Source organism: Toxorhynchites rutilus, chromosome 3 (assembly GCF_029784135.1).
Source record: "Toxorhynchites rutilus septentrionalis strain SRP chromosome 3, ASM2978413v1, whole genome shotgun sequence".
NCBI classification, from domain to species: domain Eukaryota; kingdom Metazoa; phylum Arthropoda; class Insecta; order Diptera; family Culicidae; genus Toxorhynchites; species Toxorhynchites rutilus.
In genome coordinates this window covers 148,065,813-148,087,135 of record NC_073746.1, presented here as the reverse complement: position 1 = coordinate 148,087,135, position 21,323 = coordinate 148,065,813, and the positions used below count along the sequence as shown (strand labels likewise).

The following is a 21,323-nucleotide window of genomic DNA, read 5'->3' as shown; positions in this document are numbered from 1 at the left end:
TTGGAATGTACGCGGTTTCTACGCCAATTTCGGAATTCACGCGTTGTTTCATGCGGCACGCGTAAAAGTGATTCCAGTGTAAAAAGATTTAATGTGCTAATTAATGTGACTTTTCACAAAATAAGTTCGTGTTGTATCACTGATAAGTAACCGAGGAATAAAAGGTGAAGTAGATATTGAGATTGAAGCACGCAAAAAAAATCACTTATTAAATTGTTAGAATATGGGTTGCATTTTAAACTAATAATTCACTGTTTGTTAGATTTTTACACGTATTTTGAAATTTATGCGATTTATTTTTACTTGCATTTTGGAATTTACGCGGTTCTTTTGGGATAGAACCTAGGTTATGTTTCAGAAAATATGAACAAATTCTCGAATCAAATTGTTATATATAGCATTGTCGGGTTAGAAACACATTTTTACACATAATTGGCGACTTTGGAAAAAGGAACACCTTTTCTCTCCCAAGTAAGAAAAAAACACATACAAATTAAAGTGTCCTATATAATCTAGCGATATCATTGCTGCCTATGTTTGTTGGGCTTCAGCTAACACGCAATGTTATAACAATTCATTGTTGTATATTTACCGGTTTAAGAGAACCATCATTTAAATGAACGGTCGACATCAAAATTAACTGTATTGCTCATCTCTACTCTATGGTCTGGACTCCTTATTCGTTCTCACATATTTTTCTCGCGACGGACAAGGTGAGTGAATGCGTGTTAAGAATTATTCTACTTTCGTCGATAGCAAGCACTTATCAGAATGAAAGAAGAGCTGATGACTCATAAGATGGCGACACTTAATTATTCTTTAAATTTTGACAAGAGCCTGGTCTAACGGGTTAAACGGTGATAGGGATTTTATTAGCAATGTTGTTGTCCAATCATATCGTACTCAATGTACGTCTCTATAATGTAGGATATGATATTGAGCACGCTGATGATGTTCAAATTTTTGCAATGAAAGAACTAATTGGCTGTCGATTGAGAGGGTACACTCACACCTACCAGTTCACGATATCTTATCAAGAAGGACTAACGATTTCATTTAGTCAGCTACATTTCCCCAAATCTACTTGTCTATCTCCCTTTCCCTTCCCTATAAATAAGCAGCACCTGTTGGGATCAGTTCACTACAGAATGCACATAAACTTCATAAGGGAGTACTCATGGTCATAAGTTAGTTAATCAGCATCACCTGGCGAGATAATTATTACGACCCACCACGGGCAATGTTTCAAACAAACCTAGACAAAGTAGCTATTCAAACTTAACTTAAGAATGCGCTGTAAGATTCTTCTAAAAATCAATAAACGAAAGAAAAAAAGGCGACCGAATGATAAGTATTTCCGTAGGAACGGTTTTGTTATTAAGGATTTTTATGTAAATTTATGAACATCGATACAAGAAAACCAGAGAATACCGAATCAAAGAGACTTAATTTTGGAATTTCTATCTAATTTTTGTCAAATTTACTATTGAAAATAAAAATTATTTATAATTAATGGATCCGAATTCCTTCTATCACAACATCTCTTAAAATCCCTTTGAAGTTTAGTTTAGTTCATATAACAAACGGTTTTTCCAGGGCAACTATTCGGATTATTGAATGAATTAAATTTTCGGATTTCTGAACAGTTACAAAAACTCAAATCAAAAGTTTTTGTCCTCAAAGTTCTACGTCAAGTTTCCGTTCGTGCCTCTAGGCTCAGGTCTTTCTACTTGTTTATAGTTTACTAGATGACCCGGCAAACTTCGTCCCGTCAAACATTTGTTTTTAGTTATTAATACCTTCAAACATTCACGCTATCTTACAAAGCGCAAGTTCATTAGTCCAATCGCAGAACTGTTCATTGATTGATCTTCTAATCGACCCCGTTGAATTTATCTTTTACTAAAAAAATCCTAGTACTTCTACCAAAACTCATCACTATAATACCAGATTATTTTCAGACACAATTCTCGTTCAAGATTTTTCAACCAATTGCAAATAACATGTTTCTCCGTTACATGGAATAAATGTTTTATACAAAAAAAAAATAGACTAAAGACAGAGCCCTCCTCTCTTCTCCCCTTAGAGAGGGGGGAGGAGTGTCCTTTCACCATAGAAACGTTTTGTGTCCCCTAAAATCTTCACTTGCCAAATTTGACTCCATTTGCTTGATTAGTTTTCGAGCTATGCAGACATGTTTTTCATTTTTACGACAGCCACCCCTTAGAGAGGGGGAAAGAGTATCTAACCACCATAAAAACATTTATTGCACCTTAAACCCTTCACATGCCAAATTCGGTTTCGTTTGCTTGATTAATTCTCGAGTAATGCAGAAATTTGTGTTTCATTTGTGTGGCAGCAACATGGTGATTACGTCTAGCTATGCGAACAAATGTTATTTTTTGGCCTACCTTTTGGCATAACCATGCAAATTTCCGATGAAATGATCTGTCCAGTTGAAGGATATTATCGGCAAAACGAGAGCTTAGGTGATTTTGCGGATCATAACATATTTTTTCCATTTGGAAAACGCTTGCGTCTATTTATGCGGACAATCAATCGTTTCAATGAAATTTGTTCGCATATCTAGACGTAATCACCAGGTTGCTCTGTTCGTAGCGTTAGTATTTACAATTCCGATTATAGACAAAACGTCTTTTTTTTTATATCTGTATTATAGTGACTTTCAACTCATTTGGCTGGTTCGTCACTTTTACTTCCATTTTTGGAAGAATGTCGGGAGTGAGAATTGAACTCGTGAACTCGTGATTTCTATCTAATTTTTGTCAAATTTACTATTGAAAATAAAAATTATTTATAATTAATGGATCCGAATTCCTTCTATCACAACATCTCTTAAAATCCCTTTGAAGTTTAGTTTAGTTCATATAACAAACGGTTTTTCCAGGGCAACTATTCTGATTATTGAATGAATTAAATTTTCGGATTTCTGAACAGTTACAAAAACTCAAATCAAAAGTTTTTGTCCTCAAAGTTCTACGTCAAGTTTCCGTTCGTGCCTCTAGGCTCAGGTCTTTCTACTTGTTTATAGTTTACTAGATGACCCGGCAAACTTCGTCCCGTCAAACATTTGTTTTTAGTTATTAATACCTTCAAACATTCACGCTATCTTACAAAGCGCAAGTTCATTAGTCCAATCGCAGAACTGTTCATTGATTGATCTTCTAATCGACCCCGTTGAATTTATCTTTTACTAAAAAAATCCTAGTACTTCTACCAAAACTCATCACTATAATACCAGATTATTTTCAGACACAATTCTCGTTCAAGATTTTTCAACCAATTGCAAATAACATGTTTCTCCGTTACATGGAATAAATGTTTTATACAAAAAAAAAATAGACTAAAGACAGAGCCCTCCTCTCTTCTCCCCTTAGAGAGGGGGGAGGAGTGTCCTTTCACCATAGAAACGTTTTGTGTCCCCTAAAATCTTCACTTGCCAAATTTGACTCCATTTGCTTGATTAGTTTTCGAGCTATGCAGACATGTTTTTCATTTTTACGACAGCCACCCCTTAGAGAGGGGGAAAGAGTATCTAACCACCATAAAAACATTTATTGCACCTTAAACCCTTCACATGCCAAATTCGGTTTCGTTTGCTTGATTAATTCTCGAGTAATGCAGAAATTTGTGTTTCATTTGTGTGGCAGCAACATGGTGATTACGTCTAGCTATGCGAACAAATGTTATTTTTTGGCCTACCTTTTGGCATAACCATGCAAATTTCCGATGAAATGATCTGTCCAGTTGAAGGATATTATCGGCAAAACGAGAGCTTAGGTGATTTTGCGGATCATAACATATTTTTTCCATTTGGAAAACGCTTGCGTCTATTTATGCGGACAATCAATCGTTTCAATGAAATTTGTTCGCATATCTAGACGTAATCACCAGGTTGCTCTGTTCGTAGCGTTAGTATTTACAATTCCGATTATAGACAAAACGTCTTTTTTTTTATATCTGTATTATAGTGACTTTCAACTCATTTGGCTGGTTCGTCACTTTTACTTCCATTTTTGGAAGAATGTCGGGAGTGAGAATTGAACTCGTGACCTTTAGCGTGAGAGGCATGGATGTTACCACTACGCCAGATCGCCTCCTCTAGACAAAACGTCTTCGTCGGTAGTTCCATTTTTTATGGCATAAAATCAAAAAGGTTTGGAAGAAATTTATTGAAATGTCTGGAAAAGGTGCTCTTGATTTGTTGCGAGTCTATGACAGTACTTTTTTCCTGAAGAATACTCTGGGATATGATAAGAACAGCAGGTTCGTGTTTTTTCAATTAATTGAATTTGTAAAGCTAACCTACAATGTCGGTAATTTTAGCAACATGATTTACCGATATCATGATCAATCGCATAAAGATGGTGGAGTGACTTACTCCAACGATATGAGTAAATACTGAGTATGTGGAATAATTGAATGTTGAATCCGTGAAGTTATAATGCTAAGAAGCAGTATTATTTTAATTTTATTAATGATCTGATTGTTTCATTATCTACTTAAAGATTCAAATGCAGAAAATTGAGGTAATTATAACATTAAAAAACACAATTGCTTCTCTTTGTTCATCGCTACAGAAAATAGTAATTATATGAGCAGCGTTTCAATGGTTTCTTATATTCATCTATTAGAAAATACTAAGTTATAAGCAACTATCGTAACAGACATGTTTGGACTCTACGATGACTGTGATTCAAATGTAGATTTAGCTTATAGTACATCTGAAACTACCGACGAAGACGTTTTGACTATTATCGGAATTGTAAACACTAACGCTACAATCAGAGCAACATGGTGATTACGTCTAGCTATGCGAACAAATGTTCATTGAAACTGATAATTGTTGATTTTCGTACGATGTATGAAAGCCGTATGGAACTACGTCTGTTATGCGGACAAACAGTGATTTTTCGGAAACGTTCATTCGAAATTGCTCAAATGTTTTCGAGCAAAAAATCGAGCAAAAAAACAAACATGGACAGTATAAGTCCAATTTATTTTTTTGGTTCGGGGTTCGGTTGATTTGGCGTGAAAAATACTCTATACCCTTTTATTTAGCGTACCATATGTTTTTTCTTAAATAATATTTGATGATTTCACCGTAGTAAAAAAAACCTTTTCGTCATTGCAACACAATGCAAGAAATCACATCTCTTGAAACTTTGCTAGCCCCGAAATAGGTACATTCGGTATTGATTTTTTACCCCACACAATATGTTTCATACGCAAACGCAGCACTCAGTCTGGCCGTAAATGTTTAGCTCGTTATCAGAATGGCATCTTTTCCGTCAAAACATCATCGCAACGTTTGATAAGAACCATTGACCCGTTTCCAACTAAAGTTTGGAACATATTTTGTCGTTTAGCAGCTAGATTAAATCGAACCTGTGCGTGGAAGCGAAAAATGGCCGCACAGCGCAAAATATTTTGGGGTGACCTTCCATAGGGGACGAAAAGCAAAGCAAATCGTCGCGAACGCAAATGCAAATCACACATGCAGCCCACAAATCGCGTGCAGACTGTCTGAACCAATGTACACTCAGTATTCGAATGCTTTCGAAACGCATCAACTACTTCTTCTTGGTACACTTTTAGCCGTACGTCTGATCTGGATTGTTTATATCGATGCACGTAGAATTTACCTCGACGTTTAACACAACCGACTCTCACATCTTACGTAAACACGGCGACGAACGATCGACATAGATAGTTTCATTAACTACGGTAACACTTAAAAACTGCTCACAGGTGATCACTGTGCGTGAAGCTATTTCTCATAGCATTAGTTTCAGTCTGTGGAACTTCGCCCGTTAGATCAAATAACAATCAATGTATTTGCTTTGAAGAACTCTTCTTCAGCGACCAGAGCTAATATCTTTCGAATGGTAAAACGTTGTGTGTCGTCCCGTTCCCTCGCCAGAGGTAGACGTTGTTATCAACAGATTAACATTCCCATTGATACGAGTGTGAGCGAGCGCGCAAGTCCGTGTTTTGAACAGATACACTTTACACTTGCGGAGAGTGCGTACACTGACATTGACATATGAGCCGGGTTTGACAACTTTCGATAGTGAGTTCTTAGTAGCACTCAGAACGAATAGTAGGAGAATGACACTCGTCACCACCCAGCGTTACGTTTGGCGGAGTAACGTTCCAGCTGGCGTAGTGAGTGAACGCGACTCGCTGACAGCAGAACCCGACGCGAACTGAGCATGCGCATAACCGCGACCTCGTGCTGTATTAGAAATTTAGCGTAGGTGAATCGGTAGAATTGTTGGTCAAAATTAGCCGTCATCTAGTTGTGAGTGTTGGAAATGACTGCGATGTTTTCTGCTCATGTAAAAGTCCATATTTTATATTACAAATCATTGCGGTTAATGAACATGGGAACTGCTGAATATGTTGAATCTCGAAATGTTCTTGCTGTGCTTTTCATTCATCTCGCATCAAGAGCGCTTGCACAATATCAGTGTCGGTCCCAGCTCCCAAAGATATTTATTTAATAAAAAGCAAAAAATGTCAGGAATTCCATAGTCACATTTCAAGCAGTCACACATACGAAAATAAAGTCTTTCATTTTATTTTTTTATTTTATTTTCTTACTTTGTAACTGTCAATCCCAGTGATAAACTCTCTTCTTATAATGTCGGTCCCTAGGAACCGACGCGGGGAAACTTGTTAGTTCTAAAGGGTGTGTCACATCAAATTGCATCACGGAAAAAACGCTGTAGAAATTCGCCCAGTAGACCGATCCTTTTGAAAATTTTAGACAGTAAAATAAAAACTATTAAACAACTTTTGGCATTTTCTTTTTATTCATACTTCGAGCCCAAGCCCGTATGCTCGCACCTTCCTCTTTACCCCGTCCATAAGGTACTGTACAACGTCAGGTTGTAGTTTTTTTGAACAGAAATCCATTTTCTCTTGAAGTCCGCCTCCGATTTGACAACTTTTGGGTTCTTCCGGAGGGCCTGCTTCATAATCGCCCAATATTTCTCTATTGGGCGAAGCTCCGGCGCGTTGGGCGGGTTCATTTCCTTTGGCACGAAGGTGACCCCGTTGGCTTCGTACCACTCCAACACGTCCTTTGAATAGTGGCACGAAGCGAGATCCGGCCAGAAGATGGTCGGGCCGTCGTGCTACTTCAATAGTGGTAGTAAGCGCTTCTGTAGGCACTCCTTAAGGTAAACCTGCCCGTTTACCGTGCCGGTCATCACGAAGGGGGCGCTCCGCTTTCCGCAAGAGCAGATCGCTTGCCACACCATGTACTTTTTGGCAAACTTGGATAGTTCCTGCTTGCGAATCTCCTCCGGAACGCTGAATTTGTCCTCTGAGGAGAAGAACAACAGGCCCGGCAGCTGACGAAAGTCCGCTTTGACGTACGTTTCGTCGTCCATTACCAGGCAATGCGGCTTCGTCAGCATTTCGGTGTACAGCTTCCGGGCTCGCGTCTTCCCCACCATGTTTTGCCTTTCGTCGCGGTTAGGAGCCTTCTGAACCTTGTATGTACGCATGCCCTCCCGCTGCTTGGTCCGCTGGACGAATGAACTTGACAAATTCAGCTTATTGGCGACATTCCGGACCGAACTTCTCGGATCACGTCTAAACTGCTTAACTACGCGCTTGTGATCTTTTTCACTGACGGAGCATCCATTTTTGCCGTTCTTCACCTTCCGGTCGATGGTTAGGTTCTCGAAGTATCGTTTTAGTACTCTGCTGACCGTGGATTGGACGATTCCCAGCATCTTACCGATGTCCCGATGTGACAACTCCGGAATCTCGAAATGAGTGTACAGGATTAATTCACGACGCTCTTTTCGTTCGACGACATTTTTCCAAATTTACGAAAAATTGACAGTGAAGCATGGCCAACGTGAGCTATACACTCTTATCTGATAATAAGCGAAAGCTGAAGATATAATTCCTAAAAATTAAATTTCTACAGCGTTTTTTCCGTGATGCAATTTGATGTGACACACCCTTTATATGGTCAGGGTACTGCCAAAACGAACTAAGTGCCATTTTTTTCAAAGTTGAGTTACTTACACCATGTGTAAGAAAATAATAAAGGGTGTGTCACATCAAATTGCATCACGGAAAAAACGCTGTAGAAATTCGCCCAGTAGACCGATCCTTTTGAAAATTTTAGACAGCAAAATAAAAACTATTAAACAACTTTTGGCATTTTCTTTTTATTCATACTTCGAGCCCAAGCCCGTATGCTCGCACCTTCCTCTTTACCCCGTCCATAAGGTACTGTACAACGTCAGGTTGTAGTTTTTTTGAACAGAAATCCATTTTCTCTTGAAGTCCGCCTCCGATTTGACAACTTTTGGGTTCTTCCGGAGGGCCTGCTTCATAATCGCCCAATATTTCTCTATTGGGCGAAGCTCCGGCGCGTTGGGCGGGTTCATTTCCTTTGGCACGAAGGTGACCCCGTTGGCTTCGTACCAATCCAACACGTCCTTTGAATAGTGGCACGAAGCGAGATCCGGCTAGAAGATGGTCGGGCCCTCGTGCTGCTTCAAAAGTGGTAGTAAGCGCTTCTGTAGGCACTCCTTAAGGTAAACCTGTCCGTTTACCGTGCCGGTCATCACGAAGGGGGCGCTCCGCTTTCCGCAAGAGCAGATCGCTTGCCACACCATGTACTTTTTGGCAAACTTGGATAGTTTCTGCTTGCGAATCTCCTCCGGAACGCAGAATTTGTCCTCTGCGGAGAAGAACAACAGGCCCGGCAGCTGACGAAAGTCCGCTTTGACGTAGGTTTCGTCGTCCATTACCAGGCAATGCGGCTTCGTCAGCATTTCGGTGTACAGTTTCCGGGCTCGCGTCTTCCCCACCATGTTTTGCCTTTCGTCGCGGTTAGGAGCCTTCTGAACCTTGTATGTACGCATGCCCTCCCGCTGCTTGGTCCGCTGGACGAATGAACTTGACAAATTCAGCTTATTGGCGACATTCCGGACCGAACTTCTCGGATCACGTCTAAACTGCTTAACTACGCGCTTGTGATCTTTTTCACTGACGGAGCATCCATTTTTGCCGTTCTTCACCTTCCGGTCGATGGTTAGGTTCTCGAAGTATCGTTTTAGTACTCTGCTGACCGTGGATTGGACGATTCCCAGCATCTTACCGATGTCCCGATGTGACAACTCCGGATTCTCGAAATGAGTGTACAAGATTAATTCACGACGCTCTTTTTCGTTCGACGACATTTTTCCAAATTTACGAAAAATTGACAGTGAAGCATGGCCAACGTGATCTATACACTCTTATCTGATTATAAAACCAAAGCTGAAGATATAATTCCTAAAAACTAAATTTCTACAGCGTTTTTTCCGTGATGCAATTTGATGTGACACACTCTTTAATCTATAGACTGTAAAATGACCATATCACTCGGATGATTCACAACAGCTCCAAAACAAACATTCTGTGTATTTAGCAGACTGTAAAAAACTAAAATTGCATTCAGCCAAAGCGAACCATAAACCCACAATATGGTATCGGACAATAGTGATCGTTTTCTCCAAGAATCCCAATATTTAACAGATTTTTCTGTTTCGGATAGCTCCTGGAATAGAAGGTCGTCAGGATCTGGTAAGTAAGACAGCCTACGGGTTGCAATGAAGTGTAGAAGCGCTGATCTGCATTTTGAAAAATTCCGTTCAACCACAGCGAACCAAGTGTAATGCATTCTTAAATCAATTTATTATCATTATCATGATCACGAGAGGCAAGCTTGGAATCGAGTATGGCTCCTAAGTCCTTGACGCAGTCAACCCGCTGAAGAGTCATGTCTCGAAGCCTATAGTCGTATCGAGCGACAGAGCGTGCACGAGGAAAGGATATCGCAGGGCACTTGGTTGGGTTCTGAATCATTCTGTTCGTTGCACACCAAGTACTAAAAGTGTCAATTTGTGATTGAAGAAATACTATGTCGGTTTCACCTTTTAATTAAATGGTACAGTTTGAAGTCATCCACATATGATAAGAATGGTATTGATGTCGCACAATGCGTTGAATATATGGGGATGCGGGACAAAAACCAAAACAACCCTTATAGTCATTTTTTCGGATAGGTATAATGGAAAAAATGTTAGTTATGATGAAATCTACTATTTGCATTAAAGACTTATGTATTATACGTAATCGCAAAAGTGTCTTAAGCGCCAAATTAATAGTGTATAGTATATTAATAGTGACATAAAATTAAATTGTTCTCTGGAACGCTTCTCCTGTTTAGAAAAAACGCAACACACAATCTTTTATATCTCATCCGACGACACAGTGACCTAAACGCCACCGTGGTGATTTTTCATTTTTTTATACATTTTTTCGTCTAAGTTGCTAATGCTTCATTTTTAACAATTAAATACATTTTACTCTAGGACAATGGTTGATTTATATATTCTTACTATTTGCATAAAAGATTAATGCTTTATACTATTTTGTTTGCATAAAAGACTAACGTTTTGTACATAATCGCAAAAGTATCTTAAACGCCAAATTAATAATGTTATGAAGAAATAAAATGCTTTTCGGAATATTTCTCCTGTTTGGATAATACACAAATAACATAATCTTTTATTTTTCATCCGATGGCAAAGTTACGCAAACGCCACTCTGGTGATTTTTAAATTTTTATATGTTTTCTATTCAAGGGTCACATTTAATTTTACATTCCACACAAGTATTGTATAGCAGGGAGTTTCGCTATTTATTATTTATTTATTATTTTGGAATTTTCCTTAAAGGTAATTTTTTTCTCTATTTTGTAATATTTTTAGTTTATGAATAAGTACATCTCATTTAATTAATGTGATGGGAAAGCTTATGTCTTATTTCTTTTCTTACATATTTCGATTATTTTGTAAATTATTCAGTTTCATTAAAAAGACAAACAGAATCAAATTCAACTGTATCAGCAAAAAAAGAAGAAATATCATTGACATCCGTGTGATGATTATTCGCTATAGTTTTTCTCTTCCCTGCTATGGAAGGGTCAGACAAAGCAGCATATAGTTCATCAAGTCCTTATTACTGTAAATTCTTGATGCTTTCCTTGTATGCTTCGACCTGTTCTCCCTGATCAGCCTGTGTGTAGCTTCTAAAGCCATAACTGGCCAATTGTCAGATCAAATGCTTCCATAATATCTGAACTGTGTGCCAATATATTTAGCACAGTTACAGGCATAAAATACCATCCGTACAGGCTCATGTAGAGATCTCTTGTATCCGACAATAGTTTCTGGTATTTGGCCATTTCAATTTTTCGCCCCGACGATATTATACGGAGAATTGTAGCGAAATTCGTTATCAGATCCACACTTACCTCTGTTATTTCCGAGCTGGTTTGTGGATCCGAGAAAAATTTTCGTGCAGTGTTGCCGTCATTGCTTGAACCAAATCCCGGTTTCGGCTTGTCGACAACTAGACCCATCCTTGACTTGAACGCCTCCTGAATTTCTCGCTTCCTGCTTCCATATTCTTGCTTATGTTCAGTAGTTTTCACTTGCCAGGTTTTGAATGGCAATCTGTTTTTTTTTTTTTTTTTTATAATTCGTTTATTTGTACAGGCTCAGTTACATAGGTTTAAAGAAGCCAAACTCTCAACTATACTTTTACTATTAACATGTTTTCTTAATTCTACGGTTAATGAAATAGGAAACCGATTACTCGCGGTTGACTCGAGTTTAGAAGGGTGACACATTTTCTTTAGGAAAAGGATGGGATGTAAGGAGATTGTAACCATGTTCACACTCACACTCACACTCACTTTCACATTCATACTCACACATCACACTGAATTCTTAAACTATCCTCACATCTAATATGTATTAACAATTTAACTTATTCTAATGTTAGGGAACCGATAGCTCGCGAAGGACGAAAAGGAGGAGACAATGGGGGGGAAAGGATGTAAGAACAATCACACTCGAAGATCGATATCTTTAAGGAAAACATATATTTGGGACATGTAATCAAGGTCTAACCGAGCCAACACATCTCTCACCGGCACATTGGGCTGCCTTCCTCGAGCCCGAAGGGAGTTTTCTAAATTCGATCTGGCGACAAAATATAGCTCGCACGACCAAACAACGTGTTCGATGTCGTGGTAACCATGGCCACAAACGCAGAGATTGCTGTCGGCAAGCTTGAAACGAAAAAGCAGCGCATCTAAAGAACAGTGATTGGACATGAGTCGGGAGAAGGTCCGAATAAAGTCCCGACTCAAGTCCAGACTTTTGAACCATGGTTTGAGGCTAACCTTAGGGATAATCGAGTGGAACCACCGGCCCAATTCATCTTCGTTCCACTTGCGTTGCCAGTTATCGATGGTATTTTTACGAACTAAAGAATAAAATTCATTGAAGGCGATTTGACGCTGATAAATATCGCCTTCAATTGCACCTACCTTTGCTAATGAGTCAGCCCTCTCATTACCCGAAATGGAGCAATGTGAAGGGACCCAGACAAAAGTAATGACATAACAGCGTCTGGATAAAGCACTCAAAATTTCTCGTATTCTCTCAAGGAAGTACGGAGAGTGCTTTTCCGGCCTCACTGAACGGATAGCTTCGACAGAGCTAAGACTATCCGTTACAATGTAATAGTGTTCAACAGGTCGTGAGGCGACGCTGTCCAGCGCCCAGTGTATTGCTGTCAATTCAGCAATATATACTGAGCAAGGATACTGAAGACTGTGTGAGGTGCTAAAAAATACGTTGAACACTCCAAATCCTATGGACTCATTCATAGAGGACCCATCAGTAAAGTACATATTATCACAATTGACACGCCCATACTTTGCTTTGAAGATCGTAGGAGCGATCCTCGATCGAAGATAATCTGGAATTTCATGGATTTTCTCCTTCATGAACAGATCAAAATGTACAGAGGAATTGATGTAGTCAGAAAAACAAACACGGTTGGGAATATACGAAGAAGGATCAACCTGCATGGTGATGAATTCATGATATGAGCTCATGAATCCTGAATGAAAATTTAGCTCGATAAGCTGCTCAAAATTTCCGATCACCAATGGGTTCATAACCTTACACCGGATGAGGAACCGAAGAGATAATAAATTGAAGCGATCTTTTAGTGGGAGTAGGCCTGCCAAAACCTCGAGACTCATGGTATGCGTTGAGGGCATACATCCCAACGCGATACGGAGACAAAGATACTGAATTCGCTCGAGTTTAATGAGGTGTGTTTTGGCAGCTGATTGAAAACAGAAACTGCCATACTCCATCACTGAGAGAATGGTTGTTCGATACAACATTATAAGATCTTCAGGATGGGCTCCCCACCAGGTGCCGGTAATTGTACGGAGAAAGTTTATTCTTTGTTGACATTTTTTACTCAGATACCTAATATGGGCCCCCCAAGTACATTTGGAGTCGAACCAGACCCCAAGATACTTGAATGACATAGCATGAGTGATCGGTTTACCCAAAAGTTGAAGCTTTGGTTTTGCTGGTCTATGCTTCCTAGAAAAAACCACCATCTCTGTTTTCTCCGTGGAGAATTCGATCCCTAGCCCAATGGCCCAGGTTGAAAAATTGTTCAAAGTAGCTTGTAAGGGTCCTTGCAGGTCGGATTCGTTTGATCCTACGACAGACACCACTCCATCATCTGCAAGTTGTCTTAGGTTGCAATTTTGTGTAAGGCAATTGTCGATGTCGCTTACATAGAAGTTGTACAAAAGGGGGCTTAAACATGAGCCCTGAGGGAGGCCCATGTAAGAGATCCGACTCACTGCCGAATCTCCATGAGAAAAATTCAAATGTTTCTCACAAAGCAAGTTATATAACATATTATTCAATAGAGGCGGCAGACCCCGAGAGTGTAATTTGTCTGACAGGACCTCTATTGAAACTGAATCAAACGCCCCCTTTATGTCCAAGAATACTGAAGCCATTTGTTTTTTTTCGGCGTAAGCCATTTGAATTTCTGAAGAAAGCAACGCAAGACAATCATTCGTCCCCTTGCCCCTGCGGAACCCATATTGTGTATCTGAGAGTAGGCCATTCGTTTCAACCCATCGATCAAGGCGAAACAAGATCATTTTCTCCAACAATTTCCGTATACAAGACAGCATTGCTATTGGGCGGTACGAATTGAAGTCGGACGCGGGTTTTCCGGGTTTTTGAATAGCTATAACTCGTACTTGTCTCCAATCATCTGGAACAATATTATGTTCCAGACACCGATTGAATAAATTCAACAAGCGATGTTTCGCCACACCAGGGAGGTTTTTCAACAAGTTGAACTTAATTCTATCCGATCCTGGAGCCGAATTGTTACAAGAAAGGAGAGCAAGAGAGAATTCTACCATCGAAAACTCGGAATCAAGATCGCACCTATCTTGTGGTATGTCTCGAACAATTTTTTGCACAGGAGCGGAATCAGGACAAACCTTCCGTGCAAAGTGGCAATCTGTTGAAATGAATAATTTTTTTTCAATCCAAAATATATATATTTTTATTAAGGCTCATATAACCTGACGGGGCCGGGAGTTCAATATTTCGACAATGTTTGCCTTATAACTATGTTAGTAATATGTAACCGATTACTCGCGGTTGGCTCAAGGTTAGTATTACAAGTGTTTTCGTAATTGTGATGTTGCTGTCTCCAATGCTCTGTACCTGTGCCCGACACGGGATACTTCCTATTGGGATGCAGCTGACCATTAATCAGCAACGCCCCCCTAGCCTGTACCCCATATCTAGAGTGGTGCGTCTTCTCGACTCGAGGAATCCAGGATAGAATGGTCACTAGCCGGCGCAAACATCAGCTCGTGTAGAGTTGTCATGAGCGGTACAACCTTTGGCTCTTGTTCAATGATCAGTGGACTGCACAACCTTTGGCCCGTGTATCTGTAAAGAGTGTGTGTATGTATTGCCGCGACTAAGTAAAAGTTTATAGATCGGATAGGAGGGATATGAAACAGGGACACAACGAAGGAAACATCATTAAACGTTGACATCGGTGTTTCTGAGGAACAGGTATAGATGAAGCAGAAAATCAGGATCACGGCTACCTAAGATATCCCGGACGGGGATATCCGATTGTCTGCCTTGTGCTCTCAGTGCTCTAGAGAGCTGAGAGCGAGCAGCATGGAACCGGATACACGACCAGACATCATGCTCGATGTCGTGGTAGCCTTCGCCACAATCATAAAGATTGTTTGCTGCGAGCCCAATGCTGAATGATAGTTATTATTTATACACTATTAAACATTCTATAATGCTAACCTGTAATCGATGTGAATTACGAATTCAAAACATTTTATCTTGCAATGCAGTGGTGACAGGCCTAGCTTGTTAGTTTCGGTATTTGGTATTGTCTCAACAGCCTTCGATGTATTCATCTCTTTATGAAAAGATCCACAAATTAAGCATTTTTCAGAAGCTTTTTTTCCGGAAAGCACATTTGCCACCTTTCCATCTATCATAGTAACATGGAATTCAAAACTAACAACGATCAGAGTTGATGATGAAAATGTGTAACGTTTTAATTTTCTTCTATATTTCTGACTGAATGCCAAGAATAGCTTGTGAGTCTTCCTTCGTGAACACAAATTTAAGCGGTCTACAGTACGATGTTGAACTTGGCCGAGGATTCATCCAGATGATAGCGACATTTGCGGAGTCGATCAGTTTTAAGGGAACCAGTGCAACGACTAACAAACTTTCGTCTGAACTTCCTGCTTCCGTAAACTTTTGCTTGTATGCACTATGCCCTGAACTGCCATCAAAACCCCATTTACAGACGACATTGACTGAAGTTGAAGTCATTAGCGAAATTTCTTTGACGATGCTAGCGGAGGTGCAATTCATAAGATCTTGTAAATCTACTTCAGCAGACGTTTCGGTCGCAGAGATCAATTTAGGAGTTATTTTTGCTTTTTCTTGTTTCAATGCATAAAGACTTGGTAGCAAATTTGGATGTATTTCATTAAAAGTACTTCGAAGTACATTGTACTTTCTTTAAGAGAGATCTAAATCAACATATAGAGCTAGTGCTTATGCCGCCGTCAGTGTTTTCTCCTGATTTCCACTCGAACAGTTTGATACATTGGCAGCGAATGCAAGCTCTTCAGGTGCATTGTTGTTAACAAGATCTTCAACACGTCGCCTTTTTGTCTTTTTCAAGCATCCTTTAAACGATTTCTGAGGTCTTCCTTTACCAATTTGAGGAACAGACTGCAAATCGTCTTTAGTATTACCTTTATGATATGCCGGAAGCTTAACTGGTTTTGACAACCAATCATAATTTTGCTTTACGAATTTTGAATATGATCTGCAGAATTTCGACCATCTCTGGTTAATTTTGTAGCAATAAACTTTGCAAAATTTCAAAAGCTCTTCTTTAAATTCTTTAGAGAAATCATCCTTATCATAAAAAAATATATATATCATAATATCATCTAAAAAACGTAAACTGTGGTCAGAAGAGCAAACTTGAGCAACAAGAATCACTTGCAGAATATCAAGGGTATAATGGCTGAAAAGTTGAGGGGTGTTTTGGAGCGGAACTCCGCGGAACTTTTGTTTGCCGAAGGATTTGAAATTTTAGTATCTTTTTTTCTCAAGGAACAAACCTACCTTAACAAAGAAGCTTTTATTTTCACAGTGATTGCGGCATTTCCCAATAACAGTTAAGGAAACAAATTATACTTACGTGTTGCTTCCGTCGCCATCTGGGGTTTCACTTTAAAATATATCGAACGTAAACGAAAACTCAATGTAAAACTGATGAATCACTGAAAATTAATTTGCCACGTGCTTAGAAGAAGCTTCTTGACTGCACATGCTTTTTCTGACAAATTGGGTGGGCTAACAAGGCTACTGAGATCGTTTCAGCATGCCTGAGAAATGTATAAAACACATCGCCTACTTAGTTTGGGTGAACATAAAAGTGAATTTTTTGACTTTTGTCTATAGGACGTCGCACTGTGTGTCGTTGAGATATATCACTCGGAAGTGCAGTCGCGTATTTTTACAGCCATGTATCGATCCACTAGATAATACTGCAGCCAACTTAAAAAAGAACCGTTGAAACCAAGACGCTGAAATTATGCAATTGGAATCTGGTGATTCATTCCGTCGAAGGCTACAGAAACATCTGTATATATCGAATCTATTTGATAGTGCGATTGTAGAGTCCGAGCGATAAATGAGGTGTAAGCGACCAAATTCGTAGATGTGGATATTTTGGAAAAGAATCCGTGTTTCTGCTCGGCATATAACTTTTACAGGTATGTTATATATAATCCAAAATGGTGATTTCGAATAGTTTGGAAACAATACATAAACAGGCAATTCCTCTATAGTTTTTCACTTGCTTTTCGTTGTCTTTTTTGAAAACCGGAGAGATAATGGAGTTCTTTCATATTTTCGGGAAAATTCCACACTGATTGAACTGACAGAATATAAGATTCAGAGGTTGAGACAGGCCTGTAGAGCACTTTTTCAACACAGCAGATGGAATATCATCAGGTCCAGGATTAGAAGAATACTTCAACTTTTGGCAAGCATTCTCCACGATGTCAACTTTATTGTTATTCATTTAAAGAAGAGGGTGAATGAAAACTCTAGTTTTCAACTAGCAATAATCGCACCTCGGATGTACCTCATTGGTTACGATATCGCCACTGCGCAAAGCTAATGAAAACTCTAGTAAAATATGTTTTCTTTATCTTCATTCAGTTTTAACCCTTTGCAGTTAATTGTCTGATCTCAGCCACCACAGCAAGGAATCTTACTGAATACTTTATACAACTTTTTTTTTCTAAACGAATGTATACTAAACTTTTTCACGAAGGTATACGAAGTTTCTATGTACGAATCACGGTAATGGTATCCGCTATAAACACAATATTATTAAAGTGTAAAGATAAAGGGATCTCTTTCAAGGGAAATTAATTCCGACCGCAAAGGGTTAATAGTCATCTACATCAGTCTCCTTAGAACAGAATAATTTTTGATACCCAGCACAAATAACGAAATTCGACTTTTTTCCTATTAATTATTGTAAGTAAGCAACTGCCTATTATTCATGAAACTATAAAAAGAACTACAAAATAACATAAAAACGTATTAATCGATTGAGGTTTCATTGGTGTAAAAATCAGAACATACCATAACTGCATGCTTGAGACAAACATATTGTTTTACATTTCATGCAGTTGTAGCGTGTTTTTCGGGTCTTTTTTTCGAAGAGAAGAATGTAAAACAACTAGATAGCTACTAGATGAAAAGGTTCTGGAATATCAAGTTTGCTTATTTCTAATATTATTTGTCTCTGTGTTGTTTGTAAACTAAGAACTAATGCCTGGTATGGGGCATAAAAAGATGATATTAAGAGGTTTTTAGTGACTTCCGGTGACTTGTTTTCTTGTTGATATTGTTCAGTGTATATATTATATAATTAAAAAATTCCCCGAAACTGTAACTGTAAAAAATAACCACAATTCACCGATTAGTTTATAGTAGTTTATAATAGTCCTGTAATAATGATCTGCATTATACTCAATAAATGTTCTACTCCACTGACATTAATTTTATAAATATCATTGAACAATATTCTAAAATACGAAAAAATCATTTGTCTAAAAAATTTACTCCTATACTCGCGTCGGTGTCACAGACAGAAAATGGTAGAAAATTTACATACGTACGCTTCGTACCAACACATGCGATACGCTAAACGATGACGAACGACGAATGAGCGAGCTAGAGAGAATCACAAAGTCGGAGTGTTGATGTTTTCTGAAAAAATGGACAAATTATTGATTTCTCGGTCTGTGAGACCAGTACGCGAGTATAGGAGGATTAACAATATACTCGCGTTGCGCGAGCAAAAATGTCTAAAATGAACGACATTTCGAGAACTAACGAAGCAAATATTAAACTCAAAACAAAGAAATCTCGACACAACTACAAAATGAGAGGTTTTCAGGATTTTCGAACGCATACCCAAAAGATTGTCTTATGTCCAATTAAAGTTAACCAAATTTTGATCGTTGCACCCTTCGTAGTTTCAATTATCCTCAGGTTAGTTATTCGATGATATGATAAGAAAATTTTACGAATTTGTCTGCGTATTGGATCATTTGTCAGTTTATTGGATGGATTTGTCTGGATTGAATCAAGTTTCCATATTCATACATGACGATCCCAAATAAAAATCGGTAGTGAAATAACCGCAACGGAAATAATCGTAGAAAATAAAGGCAATGTCACATAATCATACGAGAAATATTTCCACGACATTGCGATTTTTTTGCCATACATGGTTTCTGACGATATATCTGGCATGAAAGTAATTTTTGTTGAATACCCTAATGTTTAGGGATCCGGACACTTTTCATTATATTCAATCTATATATCTATACATCCATTCCATGCCAAACCGATATAGTGGTTCTTAGATTTACGTCAAAAGAGGTAGTTTTGTTCTTTATCGCAAATTATTAGATCCGTACATTTTATTTTTTTTGTTAGGGTGACCATTTTCATTTTAGGGTTGTCCGAAAAATCAATTTTTTCGCATTTTTGTCAAAAATTACTTTTTTCAAAATATCATAACTTTCGAACCACTGGACCAATTCAGATGTTTGACATATTGAATTAAACCCAAAATACTACAGTTGCAGAAAATTTGAATTATGTTTCCGTTATTATTGATTGTATTTGTTTTTTTTAAAATAGTTTCCATGGTTTCGGGATCAAAGGCGCTATATTTTTTTATATTTTTTTTGAAAAGCTGAGGATTTTTCACATAACATATCTCGAAACCAGGGAGGCGTTTTTTTTCGTTTTGGAGTTATAATTTTTCAAAGTGAACCGATGGTCCGTAAAATCATTTTTCCCATTTTATCCACTACAAAAAATCATAACTTTCAATCTACTGAACCGATTCAGATGATTGACATATCAAATTAAAGCCAATGAGCTAGTTTTGTTTAAAAAAAAATATTATACACTGAATATAAATTGATTTTGTTACGAAAACATTTGATTATATTTGTTTTTTATAGCTCACATTCTTTCGGGACCGAGGGCGCCATATTTTTTTATATTTTTTTCCTGAAAGCTGATGTTTTTTCACATAATATACCAGAATACCATAGATGTGTTATTTTTCGTCTTAAAGATATGATTTTTCAAAGTCAACATGTTTTCAGTTTTCGTTCAATATTTCTATGCGACTAGAATGGATGGAAAAACACCTCCCTGCTTTCTAGAAAAATATAAGAAAATGTATCCCGAGTCCATGAAAACTATAAAAAACAAATACAATCAATAATAACGAAACATAATTAAAATATTCTGCAACTGTAGTATTTTTCCAAAAAAAGACCAGCTAATTGCCTTTTTAATATGTCGAACATCTGAAATGGTCCAGTGGTTCGAAAGTTATGAATTTTTGAAAAAAGTCATTTGCAAAAAAAAAAGGTTTTTCGGACCACCCTAGAATGATAATGGTCAACCTAACAAAAAAAAAAATACTGGTCAAATAATTTGCGATAAAGAACAAAACTACCACTTTTGACGAAAATCTGAGAACCACTATATCGATTTGGCATGAAATGATATACAACCAAAAAATAAAAATATCGAAGGGCATTTTAATAACTTTGTTTTGCTGATCTTTCATCATCGACAGACAGCTGAGTTTTAAATTACTTTAACACTCCTATACTCGCGCGAATATTCGTATCTCGTGATACGTGATATAAAACACTCCAGAGAATATTTTTTCTTTAACTTAATTCAATTTTATTATCCATTTAATTCAGCATTCATTCATTCATTCTCGGTCTGTCAGACCGATGCGCGAGTACAGGGAGGTTCAAAGAAAGATCAATGATTGCGGATAAGACTCAAAAACAAGATCCTTTCTAATGAGAATTGGTCACAATATAGTGAAAATTGGGTTGCTTGGGTGCCGTTAGTTGGTTTGATTCTAATGATTTTTTACAATACAACTGTCATGATTTGGAGCTCCCTTTCATGTTTATACTGGCGAATTTTCATAGTTGACACCAAAATACTTTGATATTCTTCGAAACTAAGCGTGATGCTAGTTTCTTTTTTTATATTGTTGTTTACACGGCAAGCAAGAAATGGATAAAAAATTACATTGTCAAAATTACGACGCCTTCATTCGCTTCTTTCGTATTTCATTCGCTGAGTGTTTTTTCGCCACCTGTAGAAAATGAGAATGATTTTGTTTCAGTAAGTGTACAGGAACGTTCTTCCATCCGCTGCTTTCGACAAATTCTC

The 21,323-nt window shown here is 38.1% G+C and overlaps 1 protein-coding gene and 1 pseudogene across 2 annotated transcripts in view; both read right to left on the bottom strand.

The window, feature by feature from the left end:
- LOC129775785 (facilitated trehalose transporter Tret1-like) overlaps window positions 1-6,034 on the bottom strand; it is a 125,322-nt gene extending 119,288 nt beyond the window's left edge. For both annotated transcript variants that reach the window (XM_055780879.1, XM_055780880.1), the window contains exon 1: window positions 5,667-6,034. The gene's annotated coding sequence lies outside the window, so the exon portion shown is untranslated. The remainder of the gene's footprint in view (window positions 1-5,666) is intronic.
- An 11,513-nt stretch (window positions 6,035-17,547) lies between these two features.
- LOC129780664 (U4 spliceosomal RNA) lies at window positions 17,548-17,698 on the bottom strand (annotated as a pseudogene).
- Window positions 17,699-21,323: the final 3,625 nt, after the last annotated feature.